This window comes from Stenella coeruleoalba (assembly GCF_951394435.1).
Source record: "Stenella coeruleoalba genome assembly, chromosome: 1".
Taxonomy (NCBI): domain Eukaryota; kingdom Metazoa; phylum Chordata; class Mammalia; order Artiodactyla; family Delphinidae; genus Stenella; species Stenella coeruleoalba.
In genome coordinates, this window is record NC_137169.1 from 129,698,720 (window position 1) to 129,717,857 (window position 19,138).

Sequence of the window (19,138 nt, forward strand, 5' to 3'; positions counted from 1 at the left end):
AAAATATTTCTATAAAATTTGTTCAGTTTGTTGTGATCCAGAAACAAAGAATCTTCAAAAGCTTTCATCTGAAGCTCAAATAGTGCTTAACCTCATACAGTGCAGATATGTCCCAATGATTGTTATGCTCTTATGTTGATATATGATCGTAATATATATATATTGCATATAGCACAGCTTAAATAAATAATGCAAAGACAATTTTAAAATGTCATTTATCACTATAAGAATTTTATTTAAAGGAAATTTAGTCAACATATGAGAAAATCAAATAATAAATAAGGCGTTTTAGTTTGTTATATATATATACATATATATGTATATATATATACATAACTTGGGTAAATCAGGAGCTAAGGTGTCAGTATCATGTAGGTTTTAAGGGTAACATAGAATAAATGCCGTATTTGCCCCCATCTCATCTTTATTATTAAAGTCTCAACTTGAAACAGTGTACATAGGGAGAAATTTTAATCATTGAACTGGATGGAGTTTAAAAGAAGTTATCTGTGTTTCTTTGAACAAGAAGACGAAGCATATTTACTGAGTACCTAATCTATGCCAGGAATTGTGTTAGATGCTTTATGTATATTTTCTTATTACTCCTTATAAACACTGATTAGATGTGTGTCCCATTTTGCCCTTCAAGAAGTTGAAGTTCGAGAGGTAAAGATCTTGCTCGAGGACATAAACTTGAAATATGTTGAAGTCAGGATTCCATAGGTACTTGAAATTCATAATTATATTTCACTTACTTAAAATGTAGTACAGACTCATTCATGACGAGTAATTTTAATATAAGCACAAAAGGTCTTATATTGAGGCAAATTAAGAGAAAAAAGTCTTAATTTAAAAATTATGTTAGGAGCTCTTTGCCAATTTAATGACGTGAAGTATGATTGTACTTCTTAGTCCTATAATTACATGTACTTTTTCTAGTTATTCAGGTATTTTTTTTTTTTTAAAGTTCTAGTATATGATTATCCATCCAAGTTCCAGCTGTGTTTCATGACCATTATAACCCCAGGCTGGTCCTGAAGGCAGTGTGGCAAATAATAGTTTGACTCTGAGAGACACAAGATGCGTGAACTGACTGCATGGGAGAATCATCAGGAAAGCATATTATGTTATTGCTAATAAAATTTCTATCAGTTACCTTACATTTAGCCATTCTCTTTTTTTAATGTAAATTTATTAATTTAATTCTCATGCTAATTCTTACAGGAAGGAAGAACAGACACTGTCCACCGTTTTTTCTCTTTTCTTTCCTTCTTTCTCTCTCCATCCATTCTATCCATCTATCTACCCATAGATCCATCAATCCGTTCTAAGTCCTGTATTGGGACCCTCCAACAACATAGCGATTATGAAAACAGGATTTGGAATCTAATGCATCATGGGCCTCTGAACTTCTCCATTTATTCCTAACTCACAATAATTCATCCATTCAACAGATATTATTAGGTTGCCTTCTTAGTGTCAGGCACTGTTCCAGGTACTCGGAATAGACCAATGACCTATTCAGACAAGACCTCTGCATTTATGGAATTTATATTCTAGTGTCAGCTGGTAGATTTGTTGTATTATTTAACTTCTCAAGGCCATTTTCTGATTTCTGAAATAGAAATAATAATACCTATGTTGTAGGTTTTGTTGTGAAGGACAAATGGGATAATGAATAATAATGTGCTTAGCCCAGAACTGGCATTCAGCTAATCCCACAGATCTACCATGTATCTGTCTAAGTACTGTGTGTCTGTCTGTGCTTTATACATAAAAAAAGTAATTTTTTTTTGCCCACCTCAAAAAACAAATAAACAAACACATTTTGCACCCTTGGGAGCAATGTTGTCTTCAAGCAGAATACATGCTATGAGACAATTATTGTTTTACATGTTTGCCTTTCTTTTTTGGGGAAAAAGGAAATGTCTTACTCATTCTTTAATCTTTGTATCCCTAAACCAATTACACATTTCCTGACACATAGGAACCCAGTAGCTGCATGTTGATTGCATGAACAAATGGAGTGATTACAGATGAGAAAACTGGGTCTCAAATATAAACGACTTACTTGGATCTCCCATCCTAGTATACACTCAAGTCAGTCCTTTAACTTGTGACCTTTGACTCCATATATTTTTGTGTGTCCACTGGACCACTTATTTTTCCTACATTAGTGTCAATATTTTGTAGCACTTTACAGATTTGAAATATTTTTAAGTGCTTTATACACAATGCATGATGATTGATTTAACCACGAGTCATAATCTGATTTTTCTTGAGTAGGTGTCGCCTGATTCAAGAGAATGAATAGATTTCTTTTGACCTATTGGATATGAGACAGAAAGGAGAGAAAAGGGAATCAAAAGATGACTTTTGAGGGTTCTAGCTGGAGCAAGTAAGTGCATGGTGGTGACATTCACTGAGCTTAGAAGAAGAGGAATACTTTGGGGTGAAGATAATACATTTAATTTGAGTGCCTGGAAGACTTCAAATGGATAATGATCCATAAGAGGCTAGATTTCTGCTGTCCGGTGCTCAAGAAGAGCAAATGAGATGTGTATATAGACTTGGGAGTCACCAGCCTATCGATTTTGAGTAAGGTCATAGAAGTAGATGGAATAACCCCAGGTGAAGGACTACAAGAGAACTCTAGAAAATACATTCCTGGAATGTTAAGGGAAGAATTATTTTCTTTATAAAACAAGAGGCTGAAGTGTCTAGAACTGAATTACCCAAAAGATGTGTCATAGCACAATAATATGCTATCAGTCGGTTACATGTTTTATTGTTACATTGATTCTTTATACCTTTCAAAGGCCAGGTGGGGCCTGGGTTGGTCAGAAGCTGGTCACTTCTAGTCATAAGCAGGTTTGTCTGCTACCCCAATGTAATATAAAGTTGTATGTCCTATGTGTTTTATGGTATGAAAAAAATGTTGAAATTTTGCAGTAGAGAATGGGAGGGAATGATTAATAGTGCAGAAAGTATAGTGATATGTCATTGCTGACCTTGGTGAGGATAGTATCAGTTGGATAGCATGTGTGAAAGCCAGATTTGAGTAGCGTTAGGATGAATTAAGATCTAGATATAGTGGATTTCATATATTAGGGACCTCAAGATATTGAAAATTTAGTCTTCTGTCTTATTGCTCCATGATCTATTGTTTCCATTGCCAAAGTCATATCACGGTACAAGACGTATGTTGAAATTCCATCCAGGAGGAAGGAGGCAGAGACCAGAGAAGAAAGTGTTGTCTCCTCAATTAAAAGATGTTACTAAGTAGTTGTGTACACCATTTCCACTATGTCCCGTTGGCAAGCAAGTGTGTTTCATTTTCAGTGGCCTGAATCTAATATTTAGGAAGACAAGGCAAATGTCTTTTGAAAGACAACTATTCTCTGACTCAGTGGATGTTTTTTAAGAAATGTCATTGTGAAGGAGAGGTGAAAAATCTGGAAGAATCTGGATGAGAAAGTAGAGAGGGAAGAGGGACTATTTTTCTTTTATTTTTTTTTTTAAGGTCAGAGAGGTAAGAGCATGTTTAAATAACATTAAGCCACCAGTGGAGAAGTTGAAAGAAAATATAGGAAAGATATCACAGTCGGAGCCCTTGCTTAGATATTTGGAAGTGAGGAAAAGATGACTATTTTAAAATGCATAAACAGGTAGGTATTTTGACAGGAAGTTGAGTAATATTTCATGTGATAGTTAAGAGGTATAATCATCTGTTGAGAATGATGGCAAGAGTGGAAGGGTGAGTGTTTTAAAAATAAGCCAGAATGTTTGCAGCTTCAGAGGAAAAGGTGTCCTTTCTGCCCGAGACTAACCTTTCTGTCTTATTCTTGATTAAAAAAAATTTTAATATAGAAAATTTCAAGCATGAATAAATGTAGAAAGACAAGTATAATGAACCCACGTATACTCATTTTACTGCTTCAACAATTATCAACTCATGGCCTATTTTCTTCCGTGTATATGCCCACCAATTTCCTTCATGTCTCATATTGATTTCAGGTAAATTTCAGACCTCATATATTTCAGTAGATACTGAAATATATAGATAGTAGATCTATCATTTAAGTACTAGTTTAAAAAATATAGCCACCTACAATTTTCAGACTTAAAAATAATTTTAATATCATCGAGTGTTCACTTGTTCAAATTTCCAGTGACCTCACAAATGTCATAAATTTTTTAGACTTTATTTAAATTAGGATTAATGAAGGTCTGTGCATGGAGATGGGTGACAAGTTTGTTAAATCATTTTTAATTTCCCTCATTTTGTATTTTTCCTACTGCAATCTATTTCTTGAAGAAACTCACTCTCTGTCCTGCAGTTTCCTAGACTCTGAATTTCCACTCTAAGTTGGCCTATTCTATATCCTGCCTTTTCTTTTTTTAACCATTTTTTGTTATTACTATGAACTCCTAGATTTAAATGTATTTTATATGTTTTAATCCGTATGTTATTAGATTATTCATCATGTTGTTCTAAATATGGCCAGTGGGAGCTTCTTCAGATAGCCTCCTGGGTCCTTTTGTCATGACATCAACTGTCTGTGATCGACTTCCCTTGCTCTCTGTAGGACTAAATGCTCCCCACCTAAAATAAGCCATCCCTCCAAGGATCCTGTCTCTTTTAGTGGGAAATGGTATTTCAAGATTATAACCAAGTTTCAGAGATGTTCATTTTTACTGTGTTTGTCACTTTATCTGAGTTTTTCAGTCAAGAGCTAAAAGATTAGGTAGATAGATGATAGATAGATAGATAGATGATAGATAGACAGTTGATAGATAGACAGATGATAGATAGATAGGTAAACTATTTCACCAGTTCATATGGATACTTACAATTAAAATGCAGGCTATAGGGATTTTATTTAACTTTTCCTGTCCTATATCTGTACTTTCTTTTTCCTACACCTAGATTACTGCTTGTCAATAACAATAGAAATGATTGAATTATAAAAAATCATATGGTATATTTTCACAGTATATATAAAACAGTCTCAGAATATAATATAATGTGAATATTAACACTATAATTGCTAAAAATGCATTTTTATGCATTCTTTACTTTATAGACTAGCCCAATAGCGATGTTTAGTAAAACTATTCTAAGTCTTGGAAAAGTTCTTCTTGATGTGGTTATACTATCAATTGGATATAAATTTAGACTCATTTCTGTTTTCAGTGTTTAAGAATTGCTTTTTCTAAAATTTAATTTTGTTTTTTAGTTATGTAAACTATGTACACAGTCCAAAGAGAAATATTTAATACAAGTTATATTCAAAGAAATTTAACATCTGTCCCTGTCACTGCCACACAATCTCCTTCTCCTCCGTGAGTAACCTTTTTTAACTTTATGGTTTATCCTTCCATTTTTAATTATAAATTTAAAAATATATATGGTAGCATGATATGTTCCTTTCTTTTTTTTCCCACATTACTTCTTTCACTTAACAGTACATCCTGGAGATCACTGATTTAGTAGAATATAGAAATAGTTATTTCTTTTTATAGCTGCCTAATGCTCCATTGTATAAATGTATCTTAGTCTATTAAGCTAGTCCTTTCTGTCTTTTCTAATTACAAAGTCTTGCAATTAATAGGCATATGCCTACATCTTTCTGTGTTTTTTCTCAGTGTGTCTTTGGGATGGATATCTAAAAGTGAGATTACTGGATTAAAGATTAAATGTGTATATATATATATAAAATTTTGCTATTGGAAAAATTTTCCTCCTTAAATATGTATGATTTTGCGTTTCTGCCAGAAAAGTATGAGAGACCATTTTCTCAAAACCTTGCCAACAGAATGTGTTGTTAGACTTTTGCATGTTTTGCCAATCTAATAGATTTTTTTTAAGTGGTTTCTCAGCATGCCTTCTTATTCTGATGAGGTCAAACATCCTTTCATGTGGTTAAGAGTCATTTTTAGGGAATTATTCATATCTAGCCAATTTTTATAGATTTATTTTTTGTTCTTAATATTTTTAGAGGTGCTTATGTATTAGGTAAATTAGAACTATGGATATTAATGGCAAATATTCCTTTCTCATCTTAGTCTTTTTCCTTTACTTTTATTATTTTATATTTTCATCCAATTTTTAAATTATTTGCATGATTACTGATCAATTTTAAGTAATAGGAACATATTTCTCTCTTCCAGTTTAGAGAGAAATTCTTCTATTTTTTTTTTTCATTACTTATTTGGTCTCACATTTTGCATCTAAATATCCCATCTGTTTGGAATTTATCCTGGTATATATGGTGAGCAAGGGAACACAGTTTTGTATTATCTAAGATATTTTTTCATATTTAGTTATACAATACCACTTATTAAAATGCACACCCCATTCTATTGTTTTTTAGATCCTGTTTTAGCAGATCCTAAATTTGTACTTGTTATTGGGTCTATTTCTATACTTTCTGTCATGTTACAATGGTCTGTCTGCCTCTTCTGACAAAAACACCTACTGTTTTAATTGGAGTCTTTGATATCTGGTAGGGCTAGGAGCACTGCACTCTTCTTTTTCAATATTTGCCTAGCTATATTTGGATGCTGCTTCTTCTGAATTAATTTTATAATTAACTTGTTTGCTTCAGATGAAAAGAAAGGATTCTTTTCCCATGCTTTTAATCCTACTTCTTCCTGGCTCCTTCATATCCAGATTCTGTCATCTAATCCCACTCTTTCCTAATCTTTCATGTTTCTCCCTTTCCTTTCTCTTAGTTCCTCTTCCAAGGAAATCAGGTCTCCTTCCCATAATCCCAACAGAAACACACATGCACACACACGTGCATGCACACACACGTGCACACACATACACCCTTTAGTCTTCACCTTTTCTCTTGTGTTTTCTTTTATCTACTAATTACATTCCATGTCTGCGCATTATTACCTCACATTTACTCTCCACACATTTCTCCTTCTCTACCCCTTTTCTGAGAACACTGTCACATACAAAGGATTCTTATTTTCCCTGCTCTATCTACGGCAATATCCTTTCCTGGATCCTCTTTCTCTGTCCTCTTTCTGAATTTAGCTTTCAACTAAGTGTTTGCATGAAAATCACTTCAAATGATCAAACTTGTAGAACAATGCTGCTTTATAAGTGATAGATTAGAAAAGTTATTTTTATACTATTTAAAGAAAAACTTAATTATATCTCAAATAGTAGGAAATCATAAAGAAACACTGAAAAAAATGCTTAAAATCTAAAAAGTCACTAACAATATTTGATAATTAACCATGCTTGCTGAAGGCATGGATTACCTCTCACTTGTTTTTTATAGTATTCAATTCCAAAAGAAAGGTAATTCTTAAAAACCAGGGGATAACATTTTTAATATTTCCTGACATGCCTATCTCTACAGATTAGGTTGAAATACTATAAATGCTTGTGCATGTATTAACTAAGATAAACATATACCTATCCCCCAAAAGACATTAATGAGATAACAGGTATATAATCCCTCACTTGCAATTTTAAAATCCAAAATTTCTGAAGACTGAATTTTTAAGCAGGTTTGACACTAAAACTTGTATAAATGCTGAACCTTATCCAAACTTCTTGAAACTCTTTGTATCCTTTATCAGATTTATTGTGAATATTCATATGTTTGCTACAGAAATATGAAATTGTCTGTTGCTTCAGGCCCAACTGAGTGTATTACATGAACTACATTATGTGCCCAATATTACTTTCTAAATCTAAAATATTCAGTTCTGGTACACATCTGGCCCCAGGGGTTTGGGAGACAGAATTTGAGGACCTGCCTGTCTTGGGAAATTAAATAACATGAGAATCTACAAATTCTGCCTGCTTTTCATTGAAATTTGTTTGAAAACATCTTCGATATAACTTTAAAAACTTACTGACTTCAAAGATCATGGCATTATATACTAACTGGCCATGTGTCCTTTGGTAAGTCACTGTGTCCCTGAATTTCATGTTCTTCAACCATCAAATAAGGGTAATCAGGTCTTCCGAAGGGGTGAGATATGAAATAATAGAATGCATGTGACAAAAGATTTTTCAGTCTATAAACTGTGCTGCAAATATATAGTTATTATTTTCTTTCTGTTAATAACTGGCATTATTCTTCAACAATCTATTTGGCTTTCATAGTCACTAAGAACTATTCTTAAACACTGTTAACAGACTGTTAATGATTAGCACTTAGAATGATGCATATTTTTAATATTCAATATTTATATTATAAGATTTTGTATTATATAAAATAGAATATATTTTCATATTATAAATCGGCAAGTAAGTGTTCCTGGTGTGACCGCTGCTACAGATTCTAGCTGATTTTGACATGGTTTATTTTACGTTTCATACTGTTAGTAAATGAGGGAATGCCATGGGGGGAAAAAATGAAATCCTTTTAAGTGACAAAGAGTAACTTCCAGTTAGACATGGCTTTCATTACATCCACCAGGAAGCCTTAGTTTCTTTGTTAAAATTCAAATTTGTTAAAATTTGTCAAATTCATAATTTGCCTGAAATAACGGATGGCTTAACCAAGAGCTTTTTTTATAGTTAATATGGTGACTTAATTCTTAATCATCCTCTTTCTTATGGGATAGAAGCAAGCAAAAATAACAAGAAAGGATTGTTATTCCCACCCAAATGTATGATATATATGGTGATGGCAGTAGTAGTAATAGTAGCAGTAATAGTAATAGTAAAACCATCAACTTCTATTTTTAGACTCTTTTATAAATCATTGACCATTTTCATATAGGCTTTTAATAAAAAATTCCTCCAAATTCTAAACAATAGGTTAGGTACCTTTTTCTAGTAAAAGATTACTTACAAATTTATCCTAAAACAAATTACCAAAGAGGGAAAAGGCATCAAAGCTAGGTATTTTTCTAGCGTGTTTTACAACATTTAGTATTTAGGAGGAATAATATAAGTATCTGAGATCACTGTAATGACTTCAATAACAATTTATTATTTCAAAAGAAATTGACACTGGATTTTTATTGATTTTTGAAATATATCATTTTCCATCTCCCAATATAAATTAGTACAATAGTGTTGACATGTACAATCAGTATATACTGCCAGTATAGATTTCTAGAAAATGGACGATTTAATGTTTCCAGAACTGACCCATTCTCACAAGGTGGCAGGCAGACACAGAAGGATAAATCCATGGTTTTTATGTTAATCTCATTTTGTATATAGAATGTTACTAGAAAGAAACAAACTCAATGGTTTTCTTAATAGATAAAGTAATGAAGCTTTCAAAGGAGGTAATTGCTGAGCTGATAATGATTTATGGTAAATGAAATTATTTCTGCAATGAATTTTCCATATATCCCTAAAGTAAAACTATAAAGTTTTGTTTCATGGAGTTGTATCATATCCTTCCCAGAACATTAATTTCTCAATGATATCAACATTTTTACATAATTTAACACCATGGTTAACTTAATTGCACTTAAATATACATATATTTTATTTTTACAACTGGAAATTCAAGTATTGTGTTTTGGCATAAGTGTAAGAAAAATGTGGCCATTTGAATAAAATAAAATTTTTTTTTGTCATTGAGAAAAAAATTTAATTGGTTGAGTGAACTTTTTACTTCCAACATTTTATTATGAGTTGAGTATAAATAGTCAATGAGAGAAAAGAATGAGCTTTCTAAATACATTAAAACAGTAAGAAGAAATTTCCAATTATGATGACTGTTTATGCTCTCAATTTAAATAACTAGAAAAATATAAATCAGTGTGTGCAGATGTTGGAAAAAATTAGCATATAACTTTTTTACCCGAGAAAAGGTTAACAAATGAGTTAAGCTTTTTACAGGCTGGAAGTCATGTAAGTGGACCCCAAATTAGAAAATATGACCTGTACCAGTAGAAAAAGATCAATCAACAGAAACAGACTCAAAAAACACAAATATTACATAGTTATTACAATACTATCTATATGTTTAAGGTGGTAGAGGGAAACAGGAGAATAAGGAGAGGAATTGAAGATATGAAACTCTTATTAGAGTTTAGAATTTGTAATGCAGTATTCAAAATAAAATGTGTACTGGATGGGATGTACATAAGAATAGCTACCACAGAAGAAAATATCAATGAACATAAATCCATAGCAATAGACTATCCAAAATGCAAAATAGAGAAGAAAAGAAAAACACCTTGAAAAAATAGTGTTAGTTACTTGTGGGACAGTATCAGATAATCATGTAATTGGTACCAGAAGGAGGAAGAGAATGGATATTTGAAGAAATAATGACTAACATTTTTTTTCTAAATTTGATGGGGACTCTATTCAAGATCTAAGAAGCTCAGTGAAACTCAAGCAATATAAATATAACAAATAAAATAATGCCAAGACACAATATAAAAAGTTGCCAAAAGCCAATGATAAAATGCCTCAAAAGAAGCTGGACAACACAGTATACTTACCTCTTATTGTGTTTCCATGTAGGCAGAAGAGCATTTTGGAAACAAAAACAACAACAACAAAAAAAAAGAAGCCGGAGGAAGAAGTCATTTTTTTTTTTTTCTTGAATGAGAGACAAATAAAAGGACAATAGCGAACTTCTTGTCAGAAACTTCTCAAACCAAATCACAGTTGGGAAACTTCTTTAGAGTACTGGAAAAAATAGTCTACCTAATACTCTATAAAAATATCTTTCTAAACTAAAAGCAAGTAAGGACAGTTTTAGGAAAAAAAACTGAGAAAATTTGTCAACAGCAGCTCTACTGTCTAAAAAAAATGTTCAAAGAAGTTCTTAAGATAGAAGGAAAATGATGCCAGGTGGAAAGTTAGATCTAAACAAAATAAGTAAGTATGTGGGCACATGTAAAATATACATTTCTATTTTTAAAATTTTGTTCAAAGATAATTTACTGTTTATAACAAACATTGTAAGGTTTATAGCATATATAGAAGCAAAGAAGTATGGCAGTAATAACTCAGATAATAAGGAAGAAATAGAAGTATAATGTAGTAAGCTTGTTATATTACATGTGAAGTGGTGTATTATTTAAGAGTAGATACCGAAAAGTTAAAGCTGTATATTTCAGACCCTAGAGCAGGGGACAGCAAACTGCGGCACACCAGTTTTTGGAGAAAAGCAAACATTCTTGCTAGTTTTTGTATTTTTTATGGCTGCTTTCACTTTACAGTTTAAAAAATTTAATAAGTAAAACAGAGCTCATATGGTCTGAAAAGTCTGAAATGTTTATTATTTCATTCTTTACAGAAAAAAAAAAACATTTGCCAACCCATGATCTAGAGAAACTACAACACAACTAAATCAAAGAGATATAACTAAAAACTAATAGTGCAAATAAAATGGAATGATCATATGAGGAGCTTTTTAAAAACTCATTAAATCCAAAGAAGGCAGGGAAAGAAGAAAAGAGGAGCAAAGAACATCTGGGACAAGTGAAACACAGCTAGCAAGATGGTAGATTTAAACTCAACTATATTTATATTAAATATAAATGGACTAAACATTTTGATTAAAAGGCAGAAGGCATCAGATGGGATTAAAAGAAGCAATATCCAGCTCTGTGTTGCCTAAAAGAAGCCCACTTAAAATGTGAACAAAGAAATAGATCAAAAGAAAAAGCATACAATTATATTTCATATAATCACAAATCCATAGAAAACTGGAGTGGCTATATTAATATTAAAGTAGGTCCATACAATAACTTGGATGCCTGACAAAAACATTACACAAAGGGAAAAAAAAGCCACACAGAAACACACTGTAAGATCTTAGCAGAGTTATTGTTCCTAGAAATTAATGATTCTAAGGGTTGGAGGTGAAAGGTGGGAATTGACTGCAAAAGGGTAAGAGGGATCTTTTTGTCATTATAGAAATGTTCTATGTTGTAATTATGGTAGAAGTTGCACTTTTCTATGCATATATCAAAACTCATTGAATGTGCATTTTGAATTAGTAAATTTCTTATTTTGTTTACCAATAAGTCTATGAGATAAACAGAACAATGATGATTATCCAAAGATAACTTAAATTATATGCTTAAAATCATATAGGAAGTTTACAGTTAACTTGTTAAAGGTAAACCTATAGACTTTGCCTATCTTGTTCATTGCTGTCCCCAGATTTAGAATTATTTGTGACTATAATCATGCCCAGTTAACATATTAAATGACTAAATTGGAGAATAAAATAATGAATATCATGTGATAAATTATGATTATCAACTAATCATAAAAATGCCTCTGGTAAGACATACGGTGGCACTACAGGTTAGCTGCAAAACTGAAAAACATGCTATATACTTATTTTTAAATTGTTCAGATAATATGTTCAATACATTTTTCTTCAATCTCAGATACTATTTCAGGTGAAGTACCTTTAAGTTTAAAGTAGTGTATCCAACTACTAAAATGAAAATAAATAAGGTCTTTCCAAAACCTTTTGGACTTTCTGTGTAGAAGTGTATTTATTTTACTTTTTCAGATTATCAGGTAGATCATAGTTTTAAATTTAGAAATATTCACCTGAAAATATATTGAACCCGTTATTTGCGAATATAATTAATGTTCTATTTTTTAAAGTGTACCTGTGTTTGTTACTTTGCAGACAATCTGTACTGTTTCAGCCCACATTACTTAATGTAAAGTATTGTAATAGTATTTTCAAAGAAACTAGCATTTATTGAGCAGTTTCCATTCACTAGGGACACATAATAGCTCTAAAGGTCAATACTTGTTTAGGGGAGGGTGGGCAGTGGAGAAAGCATTTTAAAAAAACAAAACTGAACCTGAACCATTGAAGAAATAGTACGTTTTTAGACACATTATTCACTTTTTTTGAATTCTCTATCACATTAAAAAATGGCAAGGGGGTTTTGGTCTTTTACCATTTATACAACGTAGTAATACAGATTTTTAAATGTTAAGAAATATCAAATACTCCATTTTAAAGGAAAATTGAGTCTAAAGTAACTAGTTTTGTGTATGAAGCTAGTAAGTGATGGGGAGGCTCATGACAGTTGAAAATGAGTGATTTCTGAAGCTTTGCTTTATATCATTCTTCTTGTTTGGCTAATTGTTTCATCTCATCTTGATTTCTGGATGTTTATATGAAGGGAGGTTAAGAGAGTATATTTCTTGCTTTTATCTTGTGTATCATAAAGTAGTTCCAAATTATCGAAAGGTAATGAAAATCATTTTAAGTAGAGGTGGTTAAATATATTTATTCTTTTATCCATACCTCTAGCCACCTTTTCTTCCCTGAAAATACACTGGCAAGTTCAGTAAAATGAACAAAATAGTTGTACTCATAAACACAGTTTGATACTAAACTGGAATACATGAGCCAGTTAAATCAGCACTAAAAAACTAACCCGTTTCATAGGTGGATAACACATAATGTAGATGGAAATTCAGGTGAGGGGAAAGGGAAATCATCTCTAGGTTGTGCTATTACCAGTTATTTGGACTGTACCCTGTTGGGGAGATAAGCACTGTGCAATGGAGAGTATTTTCTCTGGTATTTCTTGTGTCACTGAAGAAAAAATATGCTCTCACGCTGGTACAGACCAATTTCTTCCTTTTTAATTACTTGCCTTTTCCATCAGCATTCAGATGTGCTGTGGTGTCCATCCTAAAACATCTCCATCTCTTCTTCCCTCCCTTCCTCCCTCCTTCACTCTGCTCTCCCCTCCCCCCCCTTTCTCTCTATATGGCTCTCTTGCTCTCTCAAGCTCTCCGTCTATCTTTTCCTCCCTCCTCCCAAATTTCCTGCATTTCCATTGCTCCCAAGCCACCATCGTCTCTCCCCTGGGCTTCTGTACTATTCGCCTACTATCCCTGAGGGCAAATTTGAGCCCCCACAAAGTCCATTTCCCACAGAGCAGCCAAAGTGTTATACTCCACACGAAATCAGATCATGCCTCCAAACCTCTCATCCTTACAACTTTTCAATGGCTTCCCTGTGCCTTTAGACTAAAATTCAAACTTCTGATCAAGGTCTCTAAAGCTCTCCAGGGTCTGGACCCAGCTTGCCCTTTTGACATTGTCTCCAACTAACTCCTTCTTGTTTAGTCCATTCTCAAGGACCTGTTTTCTGCAACTTAAACTCAATCATTTCAGCCTTTCCCATTTGGGGTTCTTTGTAAACTTTTCTTCCCCTATCTTTGCATGCCAACACCTTCATATCACAATATAGGTACAATTATTATTTACAAGTTATGGATTGAATTTGCCTGCTCTGATAATAGGAAACCTTTATACAGCACTTGATATTCTGGATCAGAATTGATTCTAAGAACTGTATATTTATTCTGATATATTAATGTTAAATTATACTTATTATTCATTTATCATTTAATTCTAATAATAAGCTTTAAGACAAAAAACTATTGCTACCCCATTTTACAGGTGAGGAAACTGAACAGAGAAAGATTAAGAAATTAAGTAATGTGCCTAAGGTCTCGGCATAATTGGGAAACCAGGATTTCAATGCAAGCCCTCTGGTTTCAGGGTCTTTGTTCTTAACAGAGCTTTTCATTGATACCTTTGTATTCTTTGAAATGCTTCTCTGATAACAATACACAATGGATGTGTGTTTTTGGCAGTCTTATTTAACAAAACCTACACAAATACATGTAAGATTTAAATTTATTTTATCAAATTTTATTCTCCTCTTTTAAAACTGCTTTTAAAATACTTCAAAAGGGACATTTTAGAAACTGAAACAAAACAAAAATATGAAACTCATGTGTGTGGAATGGGACTCAATCAATTATTATGTAAGAACAATAGGAATATACATCTATATCCTTTCTGTTATGATCTATTTACCTGAAGCACTCTATGCAGAGTATTTCCTATATGAAGATTTCGATTGAATAATTACATATGCTAATTAATACAACAAAAGAAGTTTCTTGGTAAACACTACTAGTAGTTGTTTAACTTGACTCAAATTTCTTTTAAAGTTTTCAGTATTCTACTTCATTTATTTCAACTTTTCAAAGAAGAATAGTTTTATTAAGATAAGTATGTCAATGATGAACAATAATTTCTATAAGACACTTTAAATGATATAGTGCTTTTTATTTTACCAAGGTCAGAGATTGCTTATTAAGAACACATTGAATGTCCTCACAATAGATTTCCTTAGTAGATATTTTTGCTGGGTAGGAGATAAATTCATGAGCCAAATTTTCCTAAGTAAATTTATTTTCTTCGCTAAATATGTTATTATATTTGTGGTAAAGAGCCTTTTGATCTTCAGTTGGTTGAATCTGCAGATATGGAGCCCACAGATATGGAAGGTCAATCTGCAATTTTTTTTTTTTTTTTGGCTGCCTGAACAGCATGTGGGATCTTAGTTCCCCGACCAGGGATCGAACCTGCGCCCCCTGCTTTGGAAGCGTGGAGTCTTAACCACTGGACCGCCAGGGAAGTCCCAAGAGATTTAATCCATTCATGTCTTTGCCACCACCAATGGTGATTACTATGATAGGGTCTTAAAAATACAGGAAACCTACCATATTTCCCCCTCCAGAATTCAGAAATAACTAAAAAATATGTAGAGAATAACTGGTAGAGACAAAAATACCAGACTTAGGGCTGATACAACTAGATTGTTGAATGTGATTTTGATAGATGACTACAATGGGCTTTTAAAAGCTCACTGTCTAATTCTTAAAGTCACAAAGTGAAAGAGAGTGAACTGTAGGACTTCCAGACAGAGCAGCACGGCAGAGAACAAGCAGACAAGGTGAACCCTACAGCAAGGCAGGCATCAGAAGGAAAGAGAGAACAGCTTTGAGCTCAGCAATTTATTTTAATTCTGTTAATTTAACACTGAGGAGGTCAGTGAGGGGTGGGTGAGGAAAGACCAGGAGTGATGAGTTCTGACTGCGATGTTACCCGTGTTTCCATATAAACCTTATGGGATCATTGAATTGAGCACATCAGCAAAATGTTTGCTCCAATTCCTGGAGTCCATGGAAAAACAAAAATCTTCAGAAAGATAAAATCCAACTATCTACTTGAACAGACACGATAGTTATACCTAGTTCTGTAAAGTTCTCAGTTATCTAGACAGTTTTTACATTTGTAACAGGCATACCAAGTCACCAATAAGATTTTGACCTCATCCCAGAACCAAAAATGAGTACAACATCATGTTAATAATCAAGGAAAAGGGTTGAATATCAATATTAACTGAGAAGGTATCTGTTAAAATTGTTTTCCCTCTAGTGCCACTGTTCAATAATGTTCACTGCTTTACATAAGAGACTTCAACAGTGCCATGGTTTACATGAGAAATTGAGTTATACGTAGCCAAATAGGTGGAGATTTTCTAATGACCTATCACATTTCAGGGCATCCTGCTTTAGTCTCCAGAATGCACCATTAACCTCTGTTCTTTTGTTTAGCTATTGTGGAAATTCACACAAGGGGGAAATTTCTCAGAAAGAATACATAAGTCAAAATTGCTTTTTATGTAGAAAGATGATTCTGGTCATCTTCTGCCAGTACAATATGCATTGAGTTGAAATTGCACCTTATTTGGAGTAAGCTCATCGCTATATATTCATTGGAATTCCAAGCTCCAGCTGATTGAATTAGCCGTCCACCCCCTCCCCCAGGTATGATTGGCAGATTTAGCTAGTAAAAATACAGGATTCCCAGTTAAATTTAAATTTCAGATAAACAACAAATGATTTTTAGTATAAGCGTGTTACCTATAATAGTTGGTGTGTGTGTATATATATATATATATATATATATATATATATGCTAAAAAATTGTTAATTTTTAATTTGAAATTCAGATTTCACAGGGCATTCTCTATTTTGCCTGGCAATCTTATCCCCACGACAGGATACAATTCCTTGTGTCTGCCCCTGGGATATGCAACCGAATATATTCCTTTATTTGAGCATTAATTTGACAATCTTATGATTATAATAGCTTTACTGGCAAACTTATGGTGGGTTCAATTATACTGCAGTTTATCTGCCTTGTAAGATAAGGATGTTCATTTATAGACTTAAGAATAAGGCACATCTGGATATCAACTTGAAAGAACATAACCGAAATTACTGTCTTTCACAGTCAAGTGACAGGTTTCTAGTCAAACCTAGTGGTGGATGTTATTTTATAAAAATAATATATATTTTCCAGTGTAGGAAATTATCAGGATCAGCTATGTTGGCCTAAAAAAGATCTTTAATTTTAGGCAGTTACTTGAGTATATATCTTGATATATCCTTGATATATATTGATATATCTCTATTAGTATGAAATATATTCTTAGATTTTTGGATCAAACTGCAAAATTTAGTACTACTTTTAGGAACCAAGCTTGTCTGCAACTGAAGTGGCTAGATGAGTACTATGGCTCTAGAGCAGGATTTGAAACAGTGCCCTCCCAGCCTAAAAACTTTACCCTTGGGAAGATTAATATTTATTGAGTAGGGGTCCACATGGCTTTATATTTACACCTTCTCATAGCCTTAGCAGCTAAAAAATCTCAATCCTAAAGCTATTTTCATTTTCAGTGCCAGTTCAGTTCTCCATACTTGAAGTCTGATGATGTTTTCAGAGTGAATTGACAAACTTAAAGGGCACAGCTTTTTATTTTTAAAATATGTATTGTTTTAGAGAAAAAACAAAGGATCCCGTGGTACACTTCCCTTAAAACTTACAATTAAATTCTGTTCCACAGGATTCTTTGCATTTGGCAAGAACATTACCATGTCTTATATCAGATATATCATGGAAGGAAGTCAAAAGTATTTAGGGCCTTCGTGCTTTTTAGGTACATTTCTGTTGTGTTTTTTAGACACGATGACATTAGATTTTTTGCAGAATTCCCATATGAATGTTCCTATCTGGGATGGCCATTTATAACCACAATTTTTTTTAATAATTATTAAAGCATAATAAATTAAGTGAACATCCTGTCTAGCTATTTCATTAACAGGAATACTTTTTCAGTGTAATAGCTTACAAGGTAGATTATAACTGTGGTTGTTCTGAACAGAATTACTTTGTTTTTAACATCTATTGGAACAAAAAGTGAGCACCTGTCAGATATTTCCAGTGGCAGTAATTTGAAAATAGCCAAAGTTATATACACAATCCTGCTGTGGACAAAGCTGTAGCAAGTTATTGTTGACAGCTCTATGGTTTGAAGATAAGACACTCTACAATAATTCCTGTAATTTTCTGTAAGTGGTATAACACACTTGGCATTTATTTATCTTCTAGATGAAATGAACGATCATCAAAGTACCCTCTCCTACATCCTGATAAACCCATCTCCAGATACCAGACTAGAGCTGAATGATGTTGTGTAAGTTGATCTCACATAAGGCATGTATTTTCAGAAAACCACTGATTTATTTTATATTTTTATTTCCACCATAATAGCCCCTTATCTTTCTTGTGATACAAATGCTTAGGAAATCAAAGTCTAATTTTTGTGTTCAATAAACAAATGCATTTTGTATATTGCTGTGTGTAATACTATATAAAAGCATTGTAGGATGGTAGAGCTAAAAAAGAAGGAAAAAGCAGTATGAATTTTGTATTTTGTGAGCAAATATACATTTGGACAAATAATAGAAAATATGTGGAACAAGAAGAGATCAGCTCAAAGGAAAACCTAAAATATCCCACACTAGCTAGTTTGAAATACCTGAGAGTTTCTCAAAGCCAAGGTAAAATTGGTCAAAACCCTTATTAGGAAAGGATCTATGGTAGTAATTTGATTCATCAAAAACTATGTATTATGCATGTTTAGTTGTACTAGTGTTGCCTTAAAAATGTGATCTATAGAAACAAATAAGGCATTTTCCCTGATTTCAAAGTGTTTACGTTCTAATTAACAAAACTACAATTTAAGCATAAACTTTTAATAGCAGTATATATATGAGTTTGTCACATGACTTAAGCATTGATTAAGTGAGATGGTGGTTTTCAAAATTCAGGAGAGAAGCCATTATTGTGAGCTACAGGGATTACGAAGGACGACGGACTTGAACTAGACACTCAGGGTAGATGGAATTTGTGCAGGTGGAGAGAAAGGAGGGGACAAATGCAGAACATTTGTTCCAGAACAGGAAGATGGCTTGAGAAAATGCA